Source organism: Notolepis coatsorum, assembly GCF_963971535.1.
Source record: "Notolepis coatsorum genome assembly, chromosome: 18".
NCBI classification, from domain to species: Eukaryota; Metazoa; Chordata; class Actinopteri; order Aulopiformes; family Paralepididae; genus Notolepis; species Notolepis coatsorum.
The window spans coordinates 76317132-76325510 of record NC_140182.1 but is presented as its reverse complement, the minus strand read 5'-3'; the positions used below and the strand labels follow the sequence as shown (position 1 = coordinate 76325510).

At 42.9% G+C, this 8379-nt stretch overlaps 1 protein-coding gene across 1 annotated transcript in view; it reads left to right on the top strand.

Annotated features, from left to right (window-relative positions):
* Window positions 1-735: 735 nt before the first annotated feature.
* Window positions 736-8379, top strand: part of LOC311245403 (genetic suppressor element 1-like) — a 76165-nt gene continuing 68521 nt past the window's right edge. The window contains 1 exon segment of the mRNA XM_084335246.1: window positions 736-848. The gene's annotated coding sequence lies outside the window, so the exon portion shown is untranslated.

Sequence of the window (8379 nt, the reverse complement as noted above, 5' to 3'; positions counted from 1 at the left end):
AGTGTAAACAATATAATTAACTCTGAATATAAAATATGAGAAAGATAAACAGTGTAAACAAAGGTGCAGATAAGGGAGTCTGTATGCCCTATCGGTTATATTACACCTTACAATAAATATTGTATATCTTAATAAATATTCATTTTTTCAAGTTCAAGTTTTGTTTTATTTGTCACATATAAGGTACATGTATAGTGAAATGCTTGGTTCGGTATGAGCCTCCTGAGAATGTAAAAAGTAAAACAGTAAAAAGAATAAAGACCAAACACTATTCAAAATATACAATATACAAATAAAGTAAAGTGAAGTACAAAATGCAAACAATAAAGTACAAATGCAAGCTTTTTTTAAATGCAAAAATGAGGTAGGGGTGTAGTGCAAATCGTTTTCTAATAAATAGATACAAAATAGTGTCGTCTTTACCTCGTGGTTCTCCTCGCCTCTTGCTCTCCGTCTCTAGTTGTGGGCTAGTCTACTGTAGCTCTGACTTGGGGACACCCTTCGTTCCCAATCGGTAAACATCTCCGGTTTTGTACAATAGTGAGCTCTGCCCTCTCCTTCATTAGTCTGTCAGTCTGGGGGCCATCCCTCCAGGGAATGTTAGTACTAGAGCAGGTGCTCGCCCTCCCACCGCCCCCCTCCCTCCCTCCCTCCCCCGGTCGCAGCCCAGGCGCACAGTGAGCCGCTCTCACTCTCCCTCTGTCTCTCTCTCCACTCAGGACAGTGTGCGTGTTTGTCTTCGCGTCTACTGGAATATATATATCAGTGGTATGGATGCGACTGATACTACGTCCACATAAGGAAGGATACCCTTTTAAATCGACGATTCGTCTGTGTTTGATGACGCGGTAAGCGGCCGATATGTGTGTATGTTGTTGTTGTTGTTGTTGTTGTTGTTGTTGTTGTTGTTATTATTATAATGATTGGTTTTGCTTTGTTGTAGCCATAGATAAATTGACAGGCATGATATACGATCGCACCATTATCTCGTTAATAGTGTGTTGTTGATAGGATCCTGCTCTTATTAAAGCCAACTGCGTTTTGTTTTTAATCGATGGGGATCGGAGCGTACCTCATTGTTGCATTTTTTTTTTAAAGCTGAATTTTTTACTTTAGTTTGTATATTGTATATTTTGTATAATGTTTGGCCTTTATTCTTTTTACTTTTTTTGTACTATGAAGCACAATCTCAGGGGCTCATACAGAACCAGGCATTTCACTGTAATGTACCTTAGTGTGACACAACACGTGAACTTAAGATGCTAACCTACTACCACCGTGATCACAATCCAAAGAAACGATGGCCACTCGTACTTTGCAACGTCCATGTCGTATGGGCTACGTTTCATCGTCGCCAAAGTAAAAACGTGTAAATTGTGTGATTGAATCAGTTGGCGAGACTGATCACTCACAGACTCACTCGGTCCAACTGGTTTTCACATCAGGATCTACCTGAAATATCTCCTCTTCTCTACGAGCTGTGTGTGGTGTCGTGCTATGTTTAGCCTACCTGTCCAACGAGTCAGTAAGCAAACACTGCTTCTGTTTGCTCCGTTGAAAGGTTTACAAACGGCATCGTAAGACAGTGTAGATAATAATAAGTGTGTCACCTTGCAGGGCGTCTTCTGGTTATAACCGCGGTTATTACCACACAGATAGATGCCGCTGGGCGCATTAGCAGCAGTCAAGCGGATCACGTCGCTTTGTGTGTACACAGCCCGCAGGTGGAGTTAACACACACACACACACTGACACACACACACTGACACACACGCACAGACAGATGATTCTATGCGCCATGTGCTGCTCCTGACCTGCCATAGACCAGCTGCTCAGCAGGGGTTACTGAGCAAACCTCCAATCTCTTTAATTACCTTCCTCTCATGTTGACACTGCCCTGTAGCCACACTCCAACGCCCCACATTGAAATCGTATATATATATTGTAATTATTATTATTATTATGATAATAATAATAATAATAATAATAATAATAATAATAATAATAATAATAATAATAATAATAATAATAATAATAATAATAATAATGATAATGATTGTTGTTGTTGTTAGGCTATTATTATAGTGCTTGTTGTTATTCTGATTATTTATAAATTTATTATTAGTAGTAGAAGTAGTAGTAGTAACCCGTAGCCTAGTAGGAGTAGTAATATTGTTGTGATAGTTCTACTTTAGTTTACTCTAGTTCTGGAGCGTAACAGTAAGAAGCATTTTGTATAAAAGTATTCTGTACTTCTGTATGACAACTATTAAAGAAACTTGAAACTTATTGGACAATAGAGTCTACAGGCTGGTTGAATGCAACAGGACACACAGCACACAGGAGAGATGGGTGGGGGGGGGGGGGGGGGACATGAGACACATGTTATAAACCAGACTTGAACTAACGATATTGTGAGTAGGCCTGTGTGGCCTGCAGCCCAGGTCCGCTGATCCAGAGAGCCTCCAGTTCTAACGTAATTGTTTATGATGCACTTGTTAGAGCAAGCTAGGGGTCTTCAAAGGCCTCATATTCCACCTTGTGTTTATCTAACACCTGCCTCATGGAGGCCTGTGCTCGTGTGTGTATTTGTGTTCGTACTCATGTGCACATTTGTGAGTGTGTGAGTGAGTGTCTCTTTGTGTGTGTAATCTGTGATGTTTGTTCATATGACTGGAGCCACGGTGGCACCTGGTGAGCAGGACCAGCCACAGGTTAGAGAACAAGGAAGTGTTGCTGCATCTGTCAACAGACTGACGACAGGCTCCCAACAGACTGTAATAGACTGACCACAGACTGGCAACAGACTGTCAACAGACTGATGACAGGCTCCCAACAGACTGTAACAGACTGACAACAGACTGGCAACAGACTGGCAACAGACTGATGACAGGCTCCCAACAGACTGTAACAGACTGACAACAGACTGGCAACAGACTGTCAACAGACTGATGACAGGCTCCCAACAGACTGTAATAGACTGACCACAGACTGGCAACAGACTGTCAACAGACTGATGACAGGCTCCCAACAGACTGTAACAGACTGACAACAGACTGGCAACAGACTGTCAACAGACTGACGACAGGCTCCCAACAGACTGTAACAGACTGACAACAGACTGACGACAGGCTCCCAACAGACTGTAATAGACTGACCACAGACTGGCAACAGACTGACGACAGGCTCCCAACAGACTGTAACAGACTGACAACAGACTGACAACAGACTAATAAACTGACAACAGACTGTTAACAACATACTCCCAACAGACTGACAACATACTGTCAACAGACTCAGTAATAAACTGACATATGAAAAATCGTTGACGAGATATTGTTGCGTCAATTAGTCATTAAATATAGTCATTTTTTTGCACTACCTATCTTTGTGAAAGTGGCTTCTCAGCTCTGGTCCAGCTGAAGACTTCTTAGCTTAACATAACAGACCGACAGTAAGTTTGGGGGAACTAATGGGATAACTGGGGATGTTGTTTGGTCCTGACAAGAGTCTCAAAGCAACTCTGAGGTCATGCTCAATGTCCAATCTGTTCCTCTGCTCTGTCTTCAGCTGGACCAGAGCTGAGAAGCCACTTTCACAAAAATAGGTAGTTTAAAAAAAAAATTATATATATATATATATATATTTTTTAATATAGTTGTTTTTCGATTAGTCGACTAATCGAAAAAATAATCGACAGATTAGTCAACTACCAAAATAGTCATTAGTTGCAGACCTAAACAGACCGACAACATACTCTCAACATACTTACAGACCGACAACATACTCTCAACATACTTACAGACCGACAACATACTCTCAACAGACTGACAACATACTCTCAACAGACTGACAACATACTGACAACAGACTGACAACATACTCTCAACAGACTGACAACATACTGACAACATACTGACAACAGACTGACAACATACTGACAACATTGAACATACTGTCAACATACTGTCAACAGACTGACAACATACTGACAACATACTGACAACATACTGACAACATACTCTCAACAGACTGACAACATACTCTCAACATACTGACAACATACTCTCAACAGTCTGACAACATACTCTCAACATACTCTCAACAGTCTGACAACATACTGACAACATACTCTCAACATACTCTCAACAGTCTGACAACATACTGTCAACAGACTGACAACATACTGACAACATACTGACAACATACTCTCAACAGACTGACAACATACTCTCAACATACTCTCAACAGTCTGACAACATACTGACAACATACTGACAACATACTCTCAACAGACTGACAATATACTCTCAACATACTCTCAACAGTCTGACAACATACTGTCAACAGACTGACAACATACTGTCAACAGACTGACAACATACTGACAACATACTGACAACATACTCTCAACAGACTGACAACAGTCTGACAACATACTGTCAACAGACTGACAACATACTGACAACATACTGACAACATACTCTCAACAGACTGACAACATACTCTCAACATACTCTCAACAGTCTGACAACATACTGACAACATACTCTCAACATACTCTCAACAGTCTGACAACATACTGACAACATACTGACAACATACTGACAACAGACTGACAACATACTCTCAACAGACTGACAACATACTCTCAACATACTCTCAACAGTCTGACAACATACTGACAACATACTGACAACATACTCTCAACAGACTGACAACAGACTGACAACAGACTGACAACATACTGACAACAGACTGACAACATACTGACAACATACTGACAACAGACTGACAACATACTCTCAACAGACTGACAACAGGCTGTCAACTGTCAATAGACTGTGAACAGACTGACACCATACTTTCAACAGACCGACAACATACTGACAACATACTGACAACAGACTGACAACATATTCTCAGACTGTCAATAGACTGTCAACAGGCTGCCAATAGACTGTCAACAGGCTGTCAATATAATGCCAACAGACTAGCATGACCTCCTCTCAGCCTACTGAGTTTAATAAACACACAACAGACTGGCATGACCTCCTCTCAGCCTACTGAGTTTAATAAACACACAACAGACTGGCATGACCTCCTCTCAGCCTACTGAGTTTAATAAACACACAACAGACTGACATGACCTCCTCTCAGCCTACTGAGTTTAATAAACACACAACAGACTGGCATGACCTCCTCTCAGCCTACTGAGTTTAATAAACACACAACAGACTGACATGACCTCCTCTCAGCCTACTGAGTTTAATAAACACACAACAGACTGACATGACCTCCTCTCAGCCTACTGAGTTTAATAAACACACAACAGACTGACATGACCTCCTCTCAGCCTACTGAGTTTAATAAACACACAACAGACTGGCATGACCTCCTCTCAGCCTACTGAGTTTAATAAACACACAACAGACTGACATGGTCTCCTCTCAAACCATTATCTATGACTGAGTTTTAAAACATAAAACAAACATACATACTGTATATACAAACAAACAAACAAACAAGCAGGCAGGCGGGCAGACAATACTGGATCAGGTTACCAGCCACAGATAGTGCAACAGTGTATCTTCATCTTCAGAGGATGAACAGACAGAATACTGCTGACAGAGAGAAAAGGGGGGAGAGGTGGTAGCCTTTGCAAAGTGAGAGAAAGATAAATCAATGAGAGACAGAACGAGAGATGGAAAGAAAATGACAAGGCAAAGAAACAACAAAGTTGACAGAGAGAGAGAGAGAGAGAGAGAGAGAGAGAGAGAGAGAGAGAGAGAGAGACAAAGAAATGGAACTATTTATATACTTCTTTTTATATCGTATTTGCTGGGGGGGGAGGGGGGGGGCTTCCAGTCTTTAGATGGTAGAAGTGCTGGTTAGCATGTCATTGTTCCTCATATGTACTGAAAGGAAGGCTCCAGCTCAGATGAAGAAGAGACAAGAGGAGAGGAGAGAAGGGTAGAGAGGAGAAGAGAAGGGAAGAGGAGAGAAGAGATGAGACAAGGAGAGAAGAAAGAGGGGGGAATAGAGTGGTAGATAATAGATGTGAGATGAGAGGAGATAAGATGAAAGCAGAGAAGTGGATATGAGAGGAGAGGGAAAGAGAGGAATACAGAGAAGGTATAGATGAGAGGAGAGGAGATGGGAAGTAGAGAGGAGAGGCGGAGAGGAGGAAGAGGAGAGGAGAAGTAGGAGAGGAGATGAGAGGTGGGAGAAGAGGAACAGGAGAGGAGAAGTGGTGAGGAGATGAGAGACGGAGAGCGTGAGAAGAGGAGCGGGAGAAGTGGAGAGGAGATGAGAAGTGGAGAGGAGAGGAGACGAGAGGTTCTGGGATGCAGCCACCCTTCTCCTCGCTGACTGTCCACTTTTCCCGCCGCTAAGCTCCTGATAGCCATTCTTTATATTTCTTTCACTAACATTTAGACTGTGTTATGATCACAAAGTAAACCTGGCTCTGCTCTAGCAGACTCCCTGTTTGGTTTACAGCAGAGTAATGGTCCGGACGCCGCCATACTTCTCCTATTGTTTTCTCTCTCTGTTGCTCATAACTCACCACGCCTGGCGCCCGGCCTATTCCCTTTAATTCCACACAGACCTTTGTGATGTCCCCAGTGCGTTGCTTGCGTTGCGTCGTGTTTATTTTCTGCTGTAGGTGTTAGTTATTACAGTGCATGGTTTTTTCTGCTCCATTTATCCTTGGGCCATAAATGTGTGCCGGCTGTTTCATCCCTGGAGGTCATGCATACGTTGTGTGACGCATGATGCGGAAGTCCTGAGTCAGCTACTATACAATGTGTGTGTGTGTGTGTGTGTGCATGTGTGTGTGCCTGTTTGTGCACGCAGAGATAGTCTGTGCGCGTTGACGTCACGGCCATGCCGTGTGACGGATAGTTAACCGTAGAGATTAAGACTGCGTGTCATGAAGGATTAATACCACACATCTCTTAAGAAACAAGTTAAGCCTGAATGATAATGACATTCCAGTGTCTCTTATAATCACGTGTGACTTTGGCACATTGTGCGTGTGTGTTCAGGTATGTGTGCATGTGTGTGCAAGCATTATGTTGCATTATATATGTGCGTACGTGTTCATGTTTGTATGTATGTGTGTTTATCTTTGTGTGTGTGTGTGTAGGGGGGGGGGGGTGAGTGTTCATGTCTGCTTACATACGTGTGCATGTGTTTTTATCTCCTCCGGTGTGTTTTTATAGCGTGCTGACTCTGCTTGTTCTTCCCCATGTGCACTGTCGGTACCTTCATTTGCGTACATAATACTTGTGTGTTTTTTGTGTGTGTGAGCTCACCGTCGTTGTGTATTTGTGTGGGTCAATGTGTTGGTGTTTATTGTGCTAAGTGTTGCCGTTAGACAGGCTGCAGAGTGACTGAGCTAGTAAAGACGTTTAGCAGCCCCCAGAGTTACCCAGAGACCGCTGGGTAGACGCCACTCAGACTGCTGTTACTGACTGCTTTAAAGAGGCTGTAAAACATTTGGCTTCTTCTCCACCTTCACTCCCACTCATTCTCTCTCTCTCTCTCTCTCTCTCTCTCTCTCTCTCTCTCTCTCTTTCCCCCCCTCTCTCTCTCTGGCTCTGTCTCTGTCACTTTCAGTTTTTTCCCCTCTCTGTCTCTCTGTTTACATTCTCTCACTCGGTCTGTCTCTACCTTTCGCTCTCTTCCTCTATTCCTCTCTCTCTCTCTCGTTCTGTTTCTCTCTCTACCTCCCTCTCTCATCTCCCTTTCTCTCTCTCTTGCTCTCTCTCTCCCTCCCTCTCATCTCTTCCTCTCTCCCTCCCTCCCTCCCCCTCCTCTCTTTCTCTCTCTTGCTCTGTCTCTCCCTCCCTCTCCTCTCTCATCTCTCTCCCTCTCTCTCTCCCTCTGTCTCTCTGTCTCCTTCTTTCTCTATCTCCCTCCCTCTCTCTGTCTCTCTTTCTCTCTGCCCCCCCCCCTCTCTCTCGTCTCTGTCTCTCTCTGCTATTGTACAAAAAGGAATATAAGTTGTTAATATCTTAACACTTTGGCTGCCATTAGGGATGCCCCGATCACGTTTTTTGCCACCGATACCGATCACCGATCGTCGTGAGCCATATCGGCCGATACCGATCCGATACCGTTTGTTTTTGATTAAAAAGAAATTAAAAATTATTTTATATAAAACGTTTTTTTTTTTTTTTTTTTATAAAATATATATATTATATAATTAGACTTGTACTTGTATTATCTGCGACTGCGAGACATCGCCACCACGCAACAAGTCAAAATTCTCACTATCTGCAAACAGCTCCACTGTCTGTGTGTACTCTAGTAGCCCAGCTCCAAAAAGGATTCTCCTGTGCTGCAGCGGGACCCCATTGGTAACGTTAAGTG